The sequence below is a fragment of the Sminthopsis crassicaudata genome, chromosome 1, assembly GCF_048593235.1.
Source record: "Sminthopsis crassicaudata isolate SCR6 chromosome 1, ASM4859323v1, whole genome shotgun sequence".
NCBI classification, from domain to species: Eukaryota; Metazoa; Chordata; class Mammalia; order Dasyuromorphia; family Dasyuridae; genus Sminthopsis; species Sminthopsis crassicaudata.
In genome coordinates this window covers 62,717,290-62,737,649 of record NC_133617.1, presented here as the reverse complement: position 1 = coordinate 62,737,649, position 20,360 = coordinate 62,717,290, and the positions used below count along the sequence as shown (strand labels likewise).

General features: G+C 41.0%; 1 protein-coding gene across 9 annotated transcripts in view; it reads right to left on the bottom strand.

Moving 5' to 3' along the window:
- NFIC (nuclear factor I C) overlaps positions 1–20,360 on the bottom strand; it is a 132,885-nt gene that overhangs the window by 38,200 nt on the left and 74,325 nt on the right. The window lies entirely within an intron of this gene.

The window sequence follows — 20,360 nt, the reverse complement described above, 5'->3', positions numbered from 1 at the left end:
ACAGAATTCTGGATTTAGAATTAGGAAGACCTGCATTCAAATCTTAACTTTCAGTGGCTTGTATGATCCCAGGCAAATCACTGAACCACTATGATTCAGACAACTTTCCAAACTGATTTATGAAATCATTTACTGGTTTTGATTTGCTTTGGTGCAGGGACCTTTCATTCTAAGAGTTTCCACTCACTGCTAAAATCACAGATCTTTCATTTATTTGTATGTAGATGAAGAAACTGAGGTTTGGATCAAGTGACTCCCCACAGTCACGCATAGAGTAGATGAGAGAACAGAAAGTGAAACCCTGATTTCCTGACTTCCAGTCTACAGCCTTTCTAGCAGATCTTTTCCAGCTGCTGCCCCCAAAGCTGCCCACATACCTGCCCCTGTTGCCCTAGAGTAGCTGAAGTGCCAGCCTCCCAGGTTCCAATCCTAGATGATCATAGATTTAGAGCTGCAGAGCACCCTAGAGCCCCAAGAGTCCCAACCTCTTCTTTTACAGATGAGGAAACTCAATCAGAGAGACTCTAGGAGGCTTGGCCAGGTTAGGAAGGGGCTGAGGCGGGAGTTGTCTTCCTGATTCCAAGTTCAGTGCCCTCTGCTCCCAGCTGGGCATCCTGTGGGCATTCCCAGCTTGCCTCTCCTGCTCTGGCCTCTCTCTTCCCCCTGGGAGGATGTCCTAATAGCCAGTCTGGTCTCTTGGCTTCTGGAGGGGATCCTGCCCATTCCAGATGCCAGAAAGGAGCAGGTGGGAAGGTGGAGTGCCTGGCCCCCATCTGGGACAGACTTGGCACAGCGGCCCTGTACGTGGGGGGTTGGTGATGGAGAAAGGCCATCCCCTACCACAGATGGTTAAAAAGTTAATAGCTGGTGACCGGGCAGGGTCGGAGTGCTGGGCCCGTTGCCATGGTGACAGCCTTACACTAATGGCTCCCTGACGTAATCTGATTTGCTGAGTTAATGGACAGTCTCGGCGGCCTCTGCCCACCCGCCAGAGCTCCCTCTCCCGCCCAGACGGTGATAAATGGGCTCCTTCGCCTCCCCAGCACCCGCCTGCCGGCTGCCCGGAATCAAGGAAGCTCCCGACCTCCGGCCCAGTGGCGCCTTTAACCAGGCCTGGCTTAGACTGAGCCTCCTCCCTTTTCTGCCATCCTCCTCCGGCTTTCTTCCACCCAGAGGGTTCCTGGGCTCTGAAGGACGCCAGGAATCCTAAGAACTCCATCTTTTTGAGTGATGGAAACTTTACAGAGAGCGTTTCTTCCAGTCACCTTTCGAGGTGGTTTTTGGCAAGTACTCAGTCCCCATTTTACAGATTTGGAAACTGAGGCCCAGAGAAATGAAGGAGCTTGCCTAAGTTCACACAACTAGAGAGTGGCAGAGCATGCATTTAAACCCAGGTGTTTTGACTACAAATCTGGCACTCATTCCACCATACCACATGACCCCAAATTAAGCCTGCTCCCCCAAAATGCCTGACCTTTGCTAGTATAAAGGGGGGAAAAAGGTGGTGATTGATCAATCAGCCAGACAATAAGCCCTTATTAAGAACCTACACTGCACTGAGAATACAAAAGCAAAAATTATTACTAATCATATTGAAGAAAACTACAGGCCATACATACGGGGCATCTCAAAAGTCTTAGTTCCGTCACAAGCTTTCATTTAAAGCTTCCTTTTAATTCAAGCTTAAAACAGCACTAAGACTTTTGGGACACCTTCTAAAAGTATATTCAAAATATGCCAAATAAATACAAGGTAAGTTCAGCAGGGAAGGCCAGCAGCTGGGGCAAGAGGGGAGGGATGGAGCGTACACATGTACACATGGGCAGGAAGGAAGCTCTGAGTCATTCTCCTCTCCCCTGGCTCTCTGGTCCAAGCACCGACTGTGTGTTTCTCAGGGTAATAACAATAACTGATGAAATGCTGCAAAGTTTGCACAGCATTTTATATAAATGATCTCACTTGTTCTTCACAACAACCCTGTGAGGTTAAATGCTGCAGAATTTGTTATTATTCCCATTTTACAGATAAACAAACTGGAGCTAAGAGATTAAGAAATCCACCTATTTGGCTGATCTGTTAGCGGCTTGGGGGAACATATTTGGGAGCATGCCTGCCCCCACATTTAGTACATAGAACATATGTAAATTCACATGCACACAGAACACACTTGGGCCAGGACACAGATGCATGTGCACATGTGACGTGATCAGGTCGGACAAGACAAGAGGATAAAGAAGGTCAAAAGTGGAAGGGACTTTGGAGGACATCTAGTTAAATTTCCATGTTTTATATTTGAGGAAACTGAGACCCAGAAATATGCCAAGAATTACTGGCAGAATTGGAACCCAGGTTTCCTTACACTTTCTAAGGAACTGAATAGTGTATAATTGTAGGAAGAATCAAAAGCAGTCGCTAAAGTCCCTTCCAGGTCCATGGGAAAGAGAATGAAAAGAGCACTGAATAAGTATCCAGAAGATCGAGGATTTAGACCCAGCTCAGCTATTAACTCTTTTAGACAAGTTACTTCCCCACTTGAACCTCAGATGCTAAAATGAGAGGGTTGGACTAGATAACAGCCAGCAAGTCTTTCAATTAAGAAATTCCATTATTCTAATCCAGCTCTTTACATTCTATATTTTAAGGGCCCTTCTAGCTCCAACCTTCTAGGGGCCTTCAAGCTTGACAGTTCACGAGTCAGTGAGTTAGACAGGTACTTGATCCCTCATAGGGCAAACATCAGCCTTCCCTTGCTCTAACTCTCCACCTATTCGTTGTGCCCTCATCTGCTAGAAAGCTACCCATGAGCCAATGCAAGGGCCCAAGGCCATCTTCTTCATTCCCTCCTCTCCCTAGCCTTGCTCAGCCACAGGGCTCCTTACAAATTCCTTACAAAACCTCCATTCTACCCAAGCAGGGGACAATGGGCACTCCTTAAGCCTCCATCCCACCCTGTCCCCCAAAAGTCAACTCTCTGCATCTGGAGCTAGTCCAGGATGCACACCTTGCAACATGTTCCATGAATGTCCCTTCTCATTTCAGCACAAGGCAGGAGATCCTTGCTGGGGTCTGCCCTCCCCCCTTCAACAACTGCCTGTCTTAGCTCTTCTCAGCAACATACACACACACACACACACACACACAGTGATCCTCTTGCCTTCATCTTATCTAAAAATAATCAGCCTCTTTGGGCCATGAGCAGACGCTGAGCTCAGCATTATTGGTTTCTAGAGCAGCTTGGATTAGAGTCCCAGATCTACTTCCTTTTTCTTAGCCTTCTTCCCTGCTCTAACACCAAGGAATCTAGATGGGGAAAGGGGTCAACATTGTTGGGAGAGAGACCATTCCCTGTTTCCTAGCTGGGCCAGAGGCTACAACCCTATTCTATAAGTTTATGAGGTCTTGGGGACAAAGCACATCATTTTTTGCACACATGTCCATGCAGCACTCCAACCTTATCTCAGGGACCTGTTCTCAAAAGTGTCCAATGCCTTTCCTGCCTCAGGATCTTGGTCCAACTGTTCCCTTCCCCTAGACTTCTTCATCCTCTCTACCACTAGCCCCTTTCTTTACCCTCCAGGGATCTGTGCAGTGATAGAATTAGCATTCCATTTGGAGCGGAAGACTTTGTTTGAATCCAGGCTCTGCCACTTTCTAACTATTTGCTTGGTCAAGTCACTTCCATACTCTGAAACTCAATTTTCTCAACAGTAAAATGAAGGGTTCTATTATTTCTAAAATCTTTGCTAGTTCTCACTTTCTATGAGTCTGATTTCTATTTGTTTTTCTTGTCCTTCAAGATCCAGCTCAAATGGTACCTGCTTCATGAAGCTTGTCCTCAGTCTACATCCTTTCCTCTCTTATGGAAGGTAACTTGGAGGATTGGAGGGGATTAGAGACCATTTCATTACATGATCTAGCAAAAGAATGGGGAATGCTAAGTCAGAAGAAAGACTCAAAGAAGACATAGTTATCTGTCTTCAAATTTGTTGTCCTTCAGTCCTTTCAGCTGTGTCTGACTCTCCATGACCGCATTTGGAATTTTCTTGGCAGAGATACTAGAGTGGTTTTCCATTTCCTTCTCTGGCTCATTTTACAGATGAGGAAACTGAGGCAAACAGGGTTAAATGATATGGCCACCATCACACAACTAAATTTGAGGTCTGATTTGAACTTACAAAGAGGAGTCTTTCTGATTCCAAGCCCAGTGCTCTATTCACTGTACTACCTGGCTGCCCTTCTCTTCTGTATATGAGGGGAAGTCATGAGAAAGAGGGATTAGGGTTATTCTACTTGACCTCTGAGGGCAGAACCAGGAGCAATGGGTGGCAGGTATAGCAAGGCAGACTTCAGTCCTTATAAGGAGGAACTTCCTGAGAATTGTCCAACAGTGGTAAGAAGTGGACTAAGAACATGGTGAGCTTTCACCAGTAGAGGTGTGCAGAGAACTGGAAAAATGACTGGGGTATGTAGCACTCATAATTTGGGGCAGGGTTGGACTGGATGTTCTCCACAAAGCCTTCTCATTCTTGAATTTTTGAATTCCCAAAGAACTGGCTGTCCCTCTGTTATGTACCCATCACATTCTGGCTTGGGTTACAGTTACTGATAAATATGCTTTTTATCCTCCCAACTAGATTTTGAGCTTTTGGCTAATGGCTCAATTTATATATTTAAAGTGAACAAAGCACCTTTCCACACATTCTCTAATTTGATTTTCAAAGCAACTTTGGAAGAAAACAATAATAATACCATCACCAACCACCACCACCATTATTATTTTGTCTATGGTAACCTAAGGTTTGCCAAATGCTTTTCCCACAACAACCTATGTGTGGTAGGTAAAGTATTATTTTCCAGGTAAAATAATTGAGGCATACTAACAAATTGCCCAAAGTCACAAGAGACCAAGATATAGTTCCAATCCAGTTCCCAAGAAGAATGATCTTTGGACTCAGAAGGAAAAAGCACAAACATAGTTAACAGAGATGAAATTCAACAAAGGGAGGAAATGATAAGTGAAACACATAGTTGCCCTCATTGATTTCAAATAATCAGGCATGAATAAACTATATGCTCAAAGAACTGAGAGATAGGATTGCTGACCTGCTGTCAGTGACCTTTAAAATACTATGAAGAATGGAAGGGAAGAAAAAAAGGGGAATAAGTCTATATATTAAGCACCTACTATGTGCTAAGTACTGTGCTAAGTGCTGTACAGATATTATCTCACTTGATTTTCATAACAATCCTATGAGGTAAGTGTTCTTATGATCCCATTTTACAGCTGAGGAAACTTTAGCAGACATTAAGTGATTTATCAAGGGTCACAAAGAGAGCGAGTCTGAAGTTGAATTTGAATTCAGTTCTTTCTGATTCTAGACCCAATATTCTTTCCACATAAGTGAAGGGGAGAAATGAGCAACACTCCTTTCTTTCTTTTTTACAGAACAGTTTTCAAACTATTAGCCAGTGAACTTAACTTCAATATCTAGAAAAACTCTAAAATGTATTAAAGGGATGGTTTATGAGTGTTTAGAAAGGGAAGCAGTCATCATTATAGGAGCTAATGTCTTCAGAGAGACCAGGCCAGGGGTATGTTATACCTAAATTTCAGCAAAGTATTGGATTGGACTGCCAAATGCTGTATACATAGACAAGGAGAGATATGGCCTGAGTAGTAATATAATTAGATTGATTCAGAAGTGATTAAATGGCTGGACTAAAAGAATGGCAATTAAGTGTCGATATCAGCTTGGAGGAAGGCCTGGAAGTAGCATGCCCTAGGGATCTGTCCTTGGTCTTGTGTTGTTTAACAATTTTATCAATGACCTAGAACAAAATATAGATAGTGTGTACAGTGGATGGAACAGTGGACTTTGAATTAGGAAGATCTGATTAGCACCTAAAGGGACAATTATCTCTATGCGGATGATTTTGTTGTTATTGTTCGTTTTCAGTCTTCTGCCTCTTCATTACCTCTTTTAGGATTTTCTTGGCAAAGATACTGGAGTGATTTGTCATTTCCTTCTCTAGTTCATTTTATATATGAAGAAATTGAGGTAAACAGGATTAAGAGATTTGCCCAGAGTCACACAGCTAGTAAATGTTTGAAGCTGGATTTTAATTCAGATTTTCCTAATTCCAGGCTTGAATGCTATCCATTGTTCCATGATGCTGCCCCTACACAGATCATCCCAGATCTATATATATCTAGTCCTAACTTCTCTCCCAATCTCTAGTCTCATATAAACAACTAATTACCTTCTGGACATCTTAAACTGGACATCTTGTAGTCATCTCAAACTCAACATGTGCCAAATAGAATTTGTCACCTTTTCCTTTCAGATCCTACTTCCTCCTTCTGCATTTCTCCATTACTAATGGGGCCACCACCATTTTTCCAGTTTTCCAAACTTCCAAGGAGTCATCTTTGATTCTTCTTTTCCACTTACTTCACATATCCCATCTGTTGCCAAGACTTGTTGTTGATACTTTCACAACATTTTTCATATATGAATCCTTCTCTCCACTCAAAGAGCCACCATCTTAGTGTAGGCTCTCATCATCTTGCACATGGACTATTGCAATATCCTTCTGCACAAAAGAATTTTTCTATAATGTAGTTCTAATCATGTCAGCCTTCTATTTACCAAATTCCTATATCTCCCTATTATTTTAAGACTCAAATAGAATATCCTCTATTTAGCATTCAAAGACTTTTACAACCTGACCCTTTCCTATCTTTTCTTTTTGGTCTTCTTACATCTTACTTTGCTTTACCCACTCTGGGATCCAACATAATTGGACTTGTTATTTTTTGCACAAGACACTCTCTTTCCTAAATCTCTGCCTTTTCACTGTCTATATCCCATGGCTAAGATTCTTCTCTCCCTTCTTGTCTCTACCCCTAGTTTCCCTGGTTTTCATCAACACTCTGCTCAAATCTTAACTTCTTCAGTAGGTCTTTTTCATTAACCTCTTCCATCTCCCCCTTATCCTCTTCCCCTCTCTTCCCCTTGAGATTACATTTCATTTATTCTGACTTACATATATGGAGTGAGGTTTTTTTTATTAGAATGTTCTTTATTGAAAATGGGGACCATTTTTTTTGTTTTTCTTAGTATTCCTAGTGTTTAGTAGAGTGCCTGACATATAGTAAGTGCTTGCTAACTGATAAGCTAACCTGAGTATGGATTCTATGCCAAATACTTATAATCTCTGTGATTCTGAGCAAATCACTTAACATCTCTGAGAATCAATTTTATCATTTGTAAAATAAGGGTGTTGGACTTAGTGACCCTTGAAGTTCATCCCAATTCTATATCTTCCAACTCCTTGATCCCATAGTTCCCTAAAATCCTTTCTAAGTCTAAATCTATTATCCTATGGCATGGTTATCAAATTTGGAGATGAAACAAAATGAAGAGCAACTCGAATGACAGTTTTAAAGTATTTAAACAATCAAGAGTAATGGACTAGTTCCACAAAATAAAACTTTATTAGGATAAATGCAAAGTTCAGCACTTAGGTTCAAAAAACCAACAGCACAAGTGCAGGAGGGAGAAATATAACTATGGTAATTTGGAAGTTTTGGTGGACCACAGGCTCAATGTGAACAGGGATATACTAGAAAATATTTAACAGCTGGGCTTCTTGAGAGAAAATCCTGTAAATTTGATACATTTTAAAGTTTTCTGCATTATGAATATTTTTCTCCATTATTTTCTTTAGTCTATAGTGACAACCAACAAAACAACTCAAACCTGATTTGTTGTATTTGTTGATTTCCAAGGTAAAACTGCTCACAGAACATTTAACAGTTGGCTCTCAAAGCTGATACAGGTTGACTCCAGCACTTCTGATAAATAAGTCAAGAATATGACTAGCTACATGGATAGAAGCATAATCTTTAGAGCAAGGAAACTGATAATCCCACTCTATTATTCCCTGTTCAGATTAAAAAAAAAAAAGTTATACCCCGTTGTCTCTCTTAAGTGTGATAGTCTAAGTAGCAGGTGACCAGAGTTTTGTTGAATGATTGAGTAAGTGAATAAAGGAAAGAGCTGTCTCAATCCCAATTTTAAGATTATATATTTAGATTTCAGAGAGATCTTAGTAGCCATCTAGTCTTTTGGGTTTTTTTTTGGTTATGTCCATTTGGGATTTTCATGGCAGAGATATTGGAGAGTTTGCCATTTCCTTCTCTGGCTTATTTTACAGCTGAGGGGTCAAGTGATTTGCTCAGGATCACCTAGCTAGGAAGTGTCTAAGGCCAGATATCCCCTCCCTAGAGGTCTTGAAGGAAAAGCAGCAACTTGTCAAAAGATATCATGGTGGGAATTTCTGACCCAATCTGGATTGCAGTAACCTTCTGAGACACAGTAACAAAAACTGACGTAGTAGTAGCTACTAGATGCCATGCTTTGTGCTGGAAGCTGAGGGGAGTTAGTTTAAGACAGCTGCCTGACCTTATAGGGCAGAGTCCATCGTAGGCCAGCTCTGATTGGAAGTTTTTCCTAATACTGAATTGAGATCTCAGTTCTCATAACTTCCACCCCTGGGTCTTCATTTTTGCCCTCTAGACTCAAGTGGCCAAAGTTGGCAGTCGATTCCCCAGGACAGCCCTTCAGCTGTATGATCATCATAACCATGTTCCCCTTAACCCTTCTCTTATCATTTTCTTTCCTCTCAAAACTTCTTTTCTTCTGAACTTCCCTTTTATGGTTAAGGACATCACCATCTTCTCAGTGACTCAGATTTCAAAGCTCATCATCAAATCCCTACCCTGGCTCACCCCATATATCTAATCCATTCCCAAATGATACCATTTCTTCTTTTATAACATCTCTTTGTGTGCATTCTATTCTTCCAAACACACAGCTTTGTGGAACAATGGATTGAGCCCTAGTCTTGGAGTCAGTAAGACTAAGTTCAAATCCTAATTTATACATTTACTTTTTAATCTCTTGTATCCTCAGTTTCTTCATCTGAAAAATTAGGATGATATTAGAACCCACTTTCCAGAGTTGTTGTAACAATCAAATGAGTTAACATATGACTTCACAAATCTTAAAGCATTCTATTAATGCTAGCAAATAATATTATTATTAATTCAGGCCCCAATTACCTCTCCCCTAGATTATTGCAATGGTCTCCATATTGTTCTCCCTGCCTCAGTTGTTTCCCCACTCCAATCTACAAGGCTATCAGAGTGAACAAGACTCTGACCATGATATTCCTCTCCCCGTTCAGTAAATTCCTGTGGCTCCCTATTACCTTTGGGATCAAATGTAAAGTTCTCTTTTGTGATACTTAAAGTTCTTTACAACCTGTCTTATTCTTACCTTTCCAGTTTCTACCATCCAACCATATTAACCATATTAATTGATTTTCCTCATATATAACACTCCATTTGCATGCCTTTTTACTATTGGCTGTCTTCCAGGCCCAGAATGTTCTTTCTCACAACCAATTCCTTTTCTTGGCTTTCTTCAAGACAGCTTAAGTCCCACTATTTGTTTTCCCAGTCATCCCCTCCAAGTGCCCTTCTATTTATCTATATATAGTGTACATATCTATTTATTTACATGTTTTCTCTTCCATTAGAATATAAGCCCTTTGAGGGTTGGGACTGATTTTGGCCCTGGTGCTTAGCAGAATGCCTGGCACACAGTGGGTGCTTAATAAACGCTCTTTCATTTATTGATTTTTCATAGTAAGCAACCTTAGTTCCTCCAACAGATGTTCATATGACTGGGTTTCTCCAGTTCCTTCCCCATCCCAATCTTCCTCCTTTTGACATGTTACAGCTTGTCAGGGTCCTTTCTAAAGTGACCCTAATACTTTAGCTGTGGCCCTCTGCTATATTAGAACAATGAATTTGGAGATAGAAGACTTTAGCTTGGGATCCTGACTCCACCACCAGACAGTGTGATCTTGGGAAAGTCACTTAACTGTTCTGAGATTCAGTTTCCTCAGGTATAAAATGAAGATAATGGTCTCTGTACTACCTCCCTTACAGGACTGTGAAGATTGAAGAGATAGTGAATGTGCTTTGTAAAGCACTGTGTAAACTAGAGGATACTATACAAATGTCACCTATTATTATGAAGACAATGGAACCATCCCTTGTTTTGATCACTCAAGCCATTGCCTGTCTTGGCTCCTGAGGTTTTGGATGATTCCTGTGGGACCAAAGCCAATGCCAGTAAAGCTGGCTCATGCCCTTCAGGTGGCAACAGGCAATCAGTAACACCTGGCTGAACTAGAGTGCTTTTCTCGTCTTCAAGAAACACTGACAATCAGCAGCTCTTTGGGAGAATATTCCAATGGTGTCTAGAATGGGATTGACCAAAATATAGGCCAGCTCTAAACAGTTCTGCCCAGAGGTCTCTCCATCTCAGGACCAGCCAAGGGCTGAGAAGTAACCCTTGCCCAAAACCAGCCAGACACGTTCAAAGCTGGGGAGATGCCCAGCCAAGGACTTCCATCCAGTTGGGTTTGAACCAACCTGGGCATGTGGTCTCAGTCCCTCCCTAGCTCTTCCTGCTGCATAAGGTCCTCTGGCCTCTAGTACATGGGCCCAATTCAGGGCAGGGAATGCTCCAGTGGGCACTAGGCCATGTGACTGGAGGCACTTGGGGCATTTTCCCAGAGAGCAGTGGGCTGCAAATACTGCCTAGTGGCTTGGCACTATGGGATCCATCTGGCCTACTTTAGCTTAAGCGCTCTAACTCGGACCATACTTCATCATTCCAGAAATCAGCCTTCCTGCATTGTGACCATCTTGGAATTTGAGTCAGTCAGGACCAGAACAAACCCCCAAACAGAGGTGTTATTCTCCAGCATCCAAGTTCTCCATTGACTTCAGAGAAACTTAGAGCTTGGGAAAAAAATAGAAATGAGAATTTCTCTAGAATGACAGAAAAGCAGACCTGGAAAGTACTTTAGAACAAAGACTGAAGGGAAACTTAGAAAGTAGAATCTATGACATCAGATCTAGGAGGGCCCTTAGAACACAGAAAGTCAGTTCTGGAAGAGACCTGAGCATCATTCAATACAGTATTTTCTAACCTAAGCTATCCTTCAGGCTGAGAATTACCAAATTTTGTATCTTGGATTTACTCAGGCTCTTCAGATCTTGGGCAGCAGGAACTATGACCCTAGAAAAAGGAAGAGGCTTCGGTGGGTGATAAGGAGAAGAGTACAGTAGAGATTTAGGACAGTGAACATTTTTCAATCTAGAAAAAATGTGCTATGAGGTTGGCCCTTTGGAAACAGTGATTATTGACTCTCCTCTCTGGTCTTCTACATCCCCTCTAATAGATATCTATTAGATAGATAGATCCCAGCTTCTGCTTGGGATACTTCCAGAGTTGGAAAGATGGATGTTTTAGGCGGCAGCTCATTTCACAGCTCTGGTCCTTAGAAAATTTTTTTTTTAAAATAACAAACCAAAACTGGCCTCTACGACTGCTTAGCTTCTTTGAAAACTCAGCTCAAAACCTTCCTTCTATAAGAAGCCTTTTCTGGTCTCTGTCCATCTCCTTTTCCCCGAATCTGCTGCTAGGACTTTCTCTTTGACATTGCTTCCAATTATTCATAAATACATGCATCTATAATGTTTAGATACACATACATGTATATATATACACTTAATCTATTATATATGTAAACATAATATATTTATGTAAATTATATAAAAATATTTAAATATATTTTTCTATATAAAAATTTGTTTTATATAGAAAATATATAAAAACATTATTTATATAAAAACTTCCCATATAAAATTTTATAATTTATATATGCACACACATATACACAAACATATATATATATAGTTATTTGAACATTATCTTCCCCATTAGATTGTAAGCTCATTGAGGTCAGGGACTAGTTTTGTTTTTCTTTGTATCTCCAGAGTTTGACTTTTCTACTATTGGAGTCACATCAAATAGTTCTCCTTCTCAAAAGTAATCAAGATAATTATTAGTATAAAGGACATTGGGACTATCTGTCAACCTTCTTCCCTCTGGACATTGTTTCTGTTAATGAAGCCTAAGATTACATGAATTGTTTTGGTCACCACATCACACTGTTGGTTCACAGCAAGCCTGAGGTCAGTGAAAACCCACAAATTTTTTTTTTTTAAACATGAATCCTCTATCCTTCACTTATACATTTGGTATTTTTAATGGATTAAAAAAAAAAAACAACCTCAAGTCATTTATGTCCATGTCACATCTTTCTTACTAAACTGTAAGCTGTGTGAGGGCAAGGACCATGTTTTACTCACGTTTTTATGTCCCTCACAGCAATTCCCTTAAGGCCTCATGAACCGTGTCTCATAATAAAGGTTTGTGAAATTCCTTTGCTTGAATGAATGGATAAGAATTATTACACGTGACAAAACCTGTGCTCCATCAACCCAGAATTTTGGCTGAGAATGTCATAGGATATTTGAAGATGACTGAGTGTTAAATAGTAGAAGAAAAGAGGTTTATTATAAAATCTCAAAATTGGAAGGGACTTCAGATTATCTACTCGCAATAAGAGTCATAATTCTAGAGGCTATACATAGTACCTGTTAAAAATAGGATCTGAGTCTTCTTGATTTGCTGATTCTCTAGTTTATCCCACACAGAGACAGAGACAGAGACAGAGACAGAGACAGAGTTAAGGATTCCTCATAGCAACCCTGTGAGGTAGATGTTACTGCTATTTCCTTTTTATGTACAAGGAAATAGAGCAAAAGTAGTTGTCACACAAGTCTCTCTCTCTCTCTCTCTTCTCTCTCTCTCTCTCTCTCTCTCTCTCTCTCTCTCTCTCTCTCTCTGTCTCTGTCTCTCTCTGTCTCTCTCTCTCTCATTCTCTCTCTCATTCTCTCTCTCTCATTCTCTCTCTCTCTCTCTCTCTCTCTCTCTCTCTCTCTCTCTCTCTCTCTCTCTCTCTCACACACACACACACACACACACACACATGCTCAGAATCATACAGCTAGTATGTGAGATGGGATTTGAACTGAGGCCTTTTTTGCTTCCAGTTTCTGTTCTGTACCCCATAACCCACATGTCTACTTGACAAGATCATTCCTTCAGTAGGTTTTGACTTCCTCTGAGCAAGCAAATATTCCTCCTTCCTCTTCCTCTACATTGCCTCTTTCCCAGAAAGAACATTTTCAGTGTTTTGCGCAAATTGGAACATCTCTGTGTGGTAGACCTGGGTTTGAGGCTAAGAGCTATGTGACCAAATCCACTTTACCTCTTCTAGACTTAATTTTCCTCTCAGTAACACGGATGCATTCATCCTTATTACACTTCTTATCTCAAAGGAAGGTTGTGAGGGAATCACTTTGTAGACATATAGCCCTATAGAAATCTTAAGCTATTATTTTTTAGTACATCAATTTATTTCCTTTCCTGTATGTTAGGGATTTAGAATCAGGGTGGTACGCAAATGAACAAAAATGATCTGTTTGATTTAATCCCCAGAACTCTGGCAATCAGGGTACTACAGTCTGGCCTGGAGTTTGTGATTGGCTGTACAGAACCCCTCATCCAGAGCGTGGCTTGTCCTTCAGCTGAGGGGAAGCTTCTGGGGCCAGGAAATGATGTAGAGGGGAGTGGGTATTTTTAGCAAATAGTTCTTTGCTCCTTCCCTCCCTTAGCCCCAGGACAGCCTGTACTTTGGAAACAGGGAAATGACCCTCCCAGCAGTGGGGGCATTACAGTCCTGGTTGTCATGGCTCTCCTGGGCTTTGCCTGGAATGCCCTGCTTCTATCAGCCTGTCACTCTTCCTTTCCTGAGACATTTCCTGGCTCTTCCACCTTTCCCATGAATCACTCCTACATTAATCATGGCAGCTTTTATTAATCAATCCAAGCAGAGTAGAAAAAGAGCTGGGTTTGAGGTCAGAAGCTCTGAGTTCTAATCTTAGACCTGCCACATATGGCAGAGCCTGATGACCTTGGAAAGTCATTTACCCCCTTTGGGCTAAATTTCTTCATTTGTAAGCTGAGGGAGTTGGGCTGGATAAGCTGTGTGGTCTCTTCCAGCTGTTGACCTATACTGTTGTGCTCCAGAAAGGTAAAAATAGTTATTACATAGCCGAGGATTGCTTTTAGCCCTGCCCCCATTGTCCCATAACTTGAAAACAAGCTTTCCTTTGACCTGTACAGGATGCATGTTATGGCTAATGCTGGAGAGCTGGCTAATGTCCAGCACGGGCTTGTTAATATCCAAGCCACATGCAGACTCACATTCCCACTAGGATTGAGAACACACCTTACATTTTCAAGACCAGATTCTTCGAGGAAGAATCACTGAATCACACAATGTCATGCTGAAGAAGCCTGGGCAGGTCATCCATTGCAAATGCTTTGTTTTGCAGAGGAAGAAATTTAGACCAGGGATGGAAGCAATGTTTCCATTGCACGGAATCAGGACTACATGGTAGTGTTCATGGTAAAAGGAATATCTGTTCTTGCCTGCACTTACTTATTGCTTTTACTAGGTGTGCTGGCTGTTTCCTTTTGCACCTCCTCCCTCCTCTTCTCCTCAGGAACACTGTTTTATGAAGTGCTTTAGGATCTTTGTTGGGTAAGCAGTCTCTGAGGCAAACTCTTAGTCTGGCCTGGCTGCTTTGTCCTTGACACATCTGTCCCTGCTGGGCTACTTCTGGAAAAGCGGCCGGGCTGGGCCCCAGCTCTCTGCCCTACCTCGGCAGGATCCTCTCCTCCCCACGCAGGGTCACCTTCCATGGAGGCAGGATTAATCATGGCGCTAGGGATGCGGCATTCCAGGCCTGCTGACATTGATAAATCACCCACATCTCACTGCACCTCTGCTGCCTACAAAGTCCCATCTTCAAAAAGCCAGTGGGGTGAGTCCAACGTGCCCTGCTCTGTTCACAGAAATAGACCCATTACTACCTTGCCCAGTCCTGATTCCCCTGGGGCTAATATGGCCAAGGGCAGAACTAGTTCTGGGGGAAGCAATTTACTGCAATAGAAAGGGGGCTGGATTTCAATTTAAGATCTTGGGAATCTCAGCTCTGTTCCTTACTAGCTAGGATACAATCCTTTATAAGCCTCAGTTTTCTACTCTTTAAAAGGAGGGCATTGGCTCTAATTAATTAATAATATTAATGGCTAGTATTTATAGGCCTACAAAGTACTTTACATATTATAATTTTATTGTAACAATGAGTTAAGTGACTTTCCAGTCATCATTATGCCCATTCTAAAGATGAGAAAACTGTCTGAGAGGATAAGAAACTTTCTCAGTCACACTAGTAAGGGTTTCTAGGATCTTTCTGACTGTAATTCTGTGATCCCTTGATGTGGACCCTTAAATTGAGTATGGGACCTAGGCAATGTACATGGAGTTTCTTAATTATGGGTTCACTTATTCTTTCCCGGCCTCAGCTTCTGTCTATTCAATGATAATAATAACCCCAACCTTCTCTACCTTATTAGGGAATTACTGGGAACAAAAATAAAAAGGAAAGAGCAGCACTAGAATTCTATAGACCTCAGTTCAAGCTTCACAACTTTGCTGTGTGGCATCCAGAAAATCTCTTAACGTCTCTGGTTAACCCTAACACTGTTTTTCTCTTCCAGCCAACTTCATGTTTTATGTGTTGCCTTCCCCATTAAAATGTGAGCTATTTAAAGATGAGGATTGTCTTCTTTTTGATTACATTTGCATTCTCAGAATTTAACAGGGCTCCAGCCATATAGCAAGTGCTCAATAAATGCTGCTGTGTGTGTGTTTGTATGTGTGTGTCTATTTGTCTCTCTACTTATCTATTAAGTAAGCTTTTTTAAAATGAGAAGGTTGGACCAGATCATCTGTATGGACTAGAAGCTCATTATGAATCAATTGTTAATATAAGTTTTTTTTAACTTTCCCAGGATTTTTGATCTCACTGGTATGGGGAACTCCCAGTGAGGAAATTCCCTCTATGGATCTTTAGAGTTTTAGTTAAGAGTTGCCTACAGCCCTTGCTTAGCGTCAACCTATGTGTTAAAGGTAGGAGTTAACCATATCTTTTCCTGATCCAAGGTTGCCCCTCAATCCACTATATTATGCTGCCTACCCAACAATGTGATGTGGTTGCCAAAAAGCATAGCCTCAGGCTACATTAGGAGAGAATGGATGTCCAGAACAACTGAGATGATAAGCCTCCAGCCCTCAGCCCTGGTCAGAACTCATCTGCAGTAGTGGGTTCAGTTCTGGATACCACATTCTAGGAAGAACAGAGTAGTGAAGGTCCTCAACATTAGGATAGATGAAGGTTGTTTGAAAAAATTAGAACTGTTTAGCCCAGAGAAGAAAAGACCTTGGGAAGCTGCCTTGGAGTATCAGAAGGATCATCATGTGCAAGAGGGATTAGTCTGGTTGTTTGGTTTCAAGAGGGTACAACCAAGTGCTAGGGATGGAAGCTACAAGGGCAGATTTAGATTCAATGTAAGGCAAACCTTCCTGAATATTTCCAAAAGTAGAGTGGGCTGTCTCCACAGGATAGTGGGCTCTTTTATGTTGGAACTTGCAGAGAAGGACCTTAATGAGAGCTCACTTGGAAATGTTTTAGGGGTTCTTAGGTCAGATACAGGTTGAACTAGATCTCTCAGATTGATTCAAACTCTGAGATTCCATAAAACCCAAAGAGAGAGAGTATCTTCATAGGTCCTTCCAACTTGGACATTGCATGTTTTATGTTTTAAGAGCTCTTTCAGTTTTGATATTTTTATGCTCTATGTTCTGAATTTTGTTCTAAGCACCCCCCCCCAGCTCTGACATTCAGTGTTCTAAGAACTCTCCTAGCTCTGACATCTTATGTTCTAAGGGGCCTCCCAGCTCTAACTTCTCTGTTCTAAGGACCTTCCCAGCTCTGATATTCAGTGTTCTAAGGGTCCTTTCAGCTCTGACATTCTGTGATCTAAGCTCTCTCTCAGCTCTGACATTTGATGAACCTGAAATCTAGCCAGTGCTCCTGTACTTCAGTGGAGAAGAATAAAGAACTCCTTGTCTGAAGTCTTACTGGTAAATATATATATGCTTAAAAGACAATTATTTGTTCCCATTAGCAATACCCCATTCCTTGATTATATAAGAGTCTCATATAAAATAGTTAGTTAGTCAGGGTCCTGCCTTGGAGATGCAAACCCTGTGGAATTCAGAGACTTGTGAAATTCCAGGATCTTACTACCTCTCACTGGTAAGTACTAATGACTATTATGACCCAAAGTACCCCTTAGTTCAAACAAGCAAGTGATTACTGTAGACAATAGAAATGTAAACAGGACCCCAGTTACAAAATGTACTTACAGTTCTTCCCTGTTTACAGATATATTAGCCCAAATTTGTTCTATGAGGGACAAAGCTGCTAAGGTAATCTGTGTAACCTGCAGGCAGGTCCTTCTTACCTCAGGAGGTAGATTTCGGATCATGTGTCAAAGCCACACACAGACCTACCCAGTTACAACCCAACTTAACCCGGGAATTTGGACATGTCATGGGTCAAATCAGATTGAAAGTTGAACAAACACACAGAGTAACTTTGAACTTATCAGAATCCACCACTGAGTTACACATTTGCTACCATCCTTCCGTTTGTGCATGGCCCTTCAAAGCTCTCCTCTCATCTTGGACCTTGGATGACTACAACAACAAAATAGTATAGTGAAACTGGTGTCTGAATATTTGGAAATTCCATTTCTGTCAATTAGCTGTGTGTGATCTTGGACAAGCTACAGTAACTCTGAACTTCAGTTTCTTAATCTGCAAAAAGGCTATATTCATTGTGGTACTGAAATTAGTTGTAATATTGTATATAAAGTTGTAACAATAAGTAGCTAAATATTGTGTGTAGATATAGAAAGAAAGAAAGGGGATAATAATATCAGGATTATGAGACTAAAATTAATTGATATTTGTAAAGCATTTTGCAAACCTTAAAACACTATATAAATGCTAGTCACTGTTATTGTTATCATTACATGCAAAAACTCAGAGGATTTGAGATTCTATCAGCTTGAAACCTTCTGGTGAAGTAACTCCCATCTAACCTCAACCAGTTTATGACAAATCTAGAGAAATGTTTGAATTATACAGGGGAAGGAAAACAACTATTTATTAAGCATCTCCTGTATGCCAGGCACTATGCTAGGAATTTTACAAGTATCATTTAATCTGATTGAATAAATATTAATATTAGTTCAATTTTATAGCTGGTGAAACTAAGGTAAACAGAGATTAGGTGACTTGACCAACCTTTAAAGAACTAATAAGTGTCAGAGCTTGGACATGAATTTAAGTATTCTAGGTACCTCATTGCTGGAGTTCATTTCTTAACAATTTTTTTCCAATTGTATGCAAAGACAATTTTAAACATTTATGTTTGTTTTTAAATTTTGAGTTCTAAATTTTCTCCTCCTTCCTTGTCCTCCTCGCTCATTTTAGACGACAAGCAATTTGATAGATTATACATGTGCAGCCGTACTCCTAGAGATAAATGACTTGCCCAGCTAAGTATCAGAGGCAGAAGAGGCAGAATTTGAATCCTTGTCTTTCTCACAGAAAGCTCTTTTCCCTTTATGTCATGTTTCCTCCCTTGGATGCCTCAATTAAAACGTCCTACTTTAGTGGCCCTGAATTTTTAAAAGCTCTAATAGCAGAGGACAAATTCTGGAAGGTCCTAGTAAACTGACTTGTATCCCCCAGGGAGGACTCCATTGTATTATTTGCTTCCCAGAAGCAGTCCAGATGAGTTCAGAGGAGGTTATCACCAGGCTGGTTTCTAGGTTGATGAATGTTTTTGGCCACAACAACCTATGAAAACCACTTATTAAGGAAAAAAGAGGCCTGCAATTTGCATGGATAGAAGGGACATTCCCCTCTGTCCACCCAACTAAATCACAGGTCCTTGGAATTTTGAAATGTGTCACAGCTAATGCCCAACCACTGACTAATTTCCAACATTAACCAGCTAATGTCTTACATTACACATCGCCACTCAATAGAACCAGACTAGTGGAAAACTGACTCCCTATAGAAACACTTTTCACCTCCATTCCTGTCTTCCACACCTTTCCCATGGATCCCTCTGCTCAAAAATAGGTTTTAGAAAACAAGGGGTATTAATACCCACCCAGGAGGAAACAGCAACACAAAGCATTGGTTTTGTTGCTCAAGACCAATCTTACAGAGAGTTTTTGTGACACTGGTAGCTTTCATTTTCTATCTAGTTTTGTATTTTTGTTGTTAGGTCATTACTTTTATGACTAAGTCTTCATGATTCCATTTGGGGTTACCCAAATGCATTTCCTTTCTTTTGTCAGTTCATTTGACAAATGAGGAAACCGAGGCAAACACAATTAAGTGATTTGTCTAGTCAGCTGTAAATGATTTTGCCATTCTCAGCAATACAATGATCTATGACTATTCTGAAGGACTTATGATGAAAAATTCTATCCATACCCGGAGAAGGAAATGATTGTATCTGAATACAGACTGAAGCATACATAAAAATAATAAAATAAATGATTTGTCTAGGAGCCACAGCTAGTATGTGAAGACCAGATTTGAACTCACAAAAAAATGAGTTTTCCTGATTCCAATCACAGTACTCTAGCTGTTCTTTACATCTGCCCCCATATTATCTCCTCAATATTAACTTTCCTCCATGAGTGCTGTGACTCCCTATGCATATTTAAAGCTGAGGAGATGATGTAGTTCAATGGGGGAAACTGGATTTGGAGTTGATGTGCACAGCTTCAGGGCCCACTTCTGCTCCCTTACAATGTGTGTAATCTCTCTAGGTCTCACTATCTTGCTTGTAAAATGACGGGATTGGACTAGATGTGCCCTCCTGGATCCCTTGCACTTCTAAATACTGTGGTTCTAAGAGCCTAATTGAGTTTGAAGGCCTTTGAGGATACAGAAGAGAAATCATACTTTACAGTGAGGCTTCCTTTTGGGAATGGGTTGAACTAGATGGCTGTTGACATCCTTTCCAACCTTCAAATTCTGTTCTTCTGGGATGTAGAGGGAGTTAACCAATTCTCCTCAACCTTCAGTAAAAAGAGTAATGGTGCAAAGACTTTGATTCAGGCAAACATATGAACTCTATAGATAAGAGAAAGATCTTTTTTCTGAGATCTCAAATATGACCCGCCCTTCATCTGCGGGATAGAAGATTCAGGGGAGTTTGTAAGCCCCCAAACTCCTTCACTGCCTCATGCTGGTGCGGGCTGGAGAGCAGGTTATCAAAAGAGATGTCAGTGGACTGGAAGCACTGGCGATAGGTGGCTGCATTTCCACCAGCCTGGCTAAGTTGTCTCACCCTGAGACAT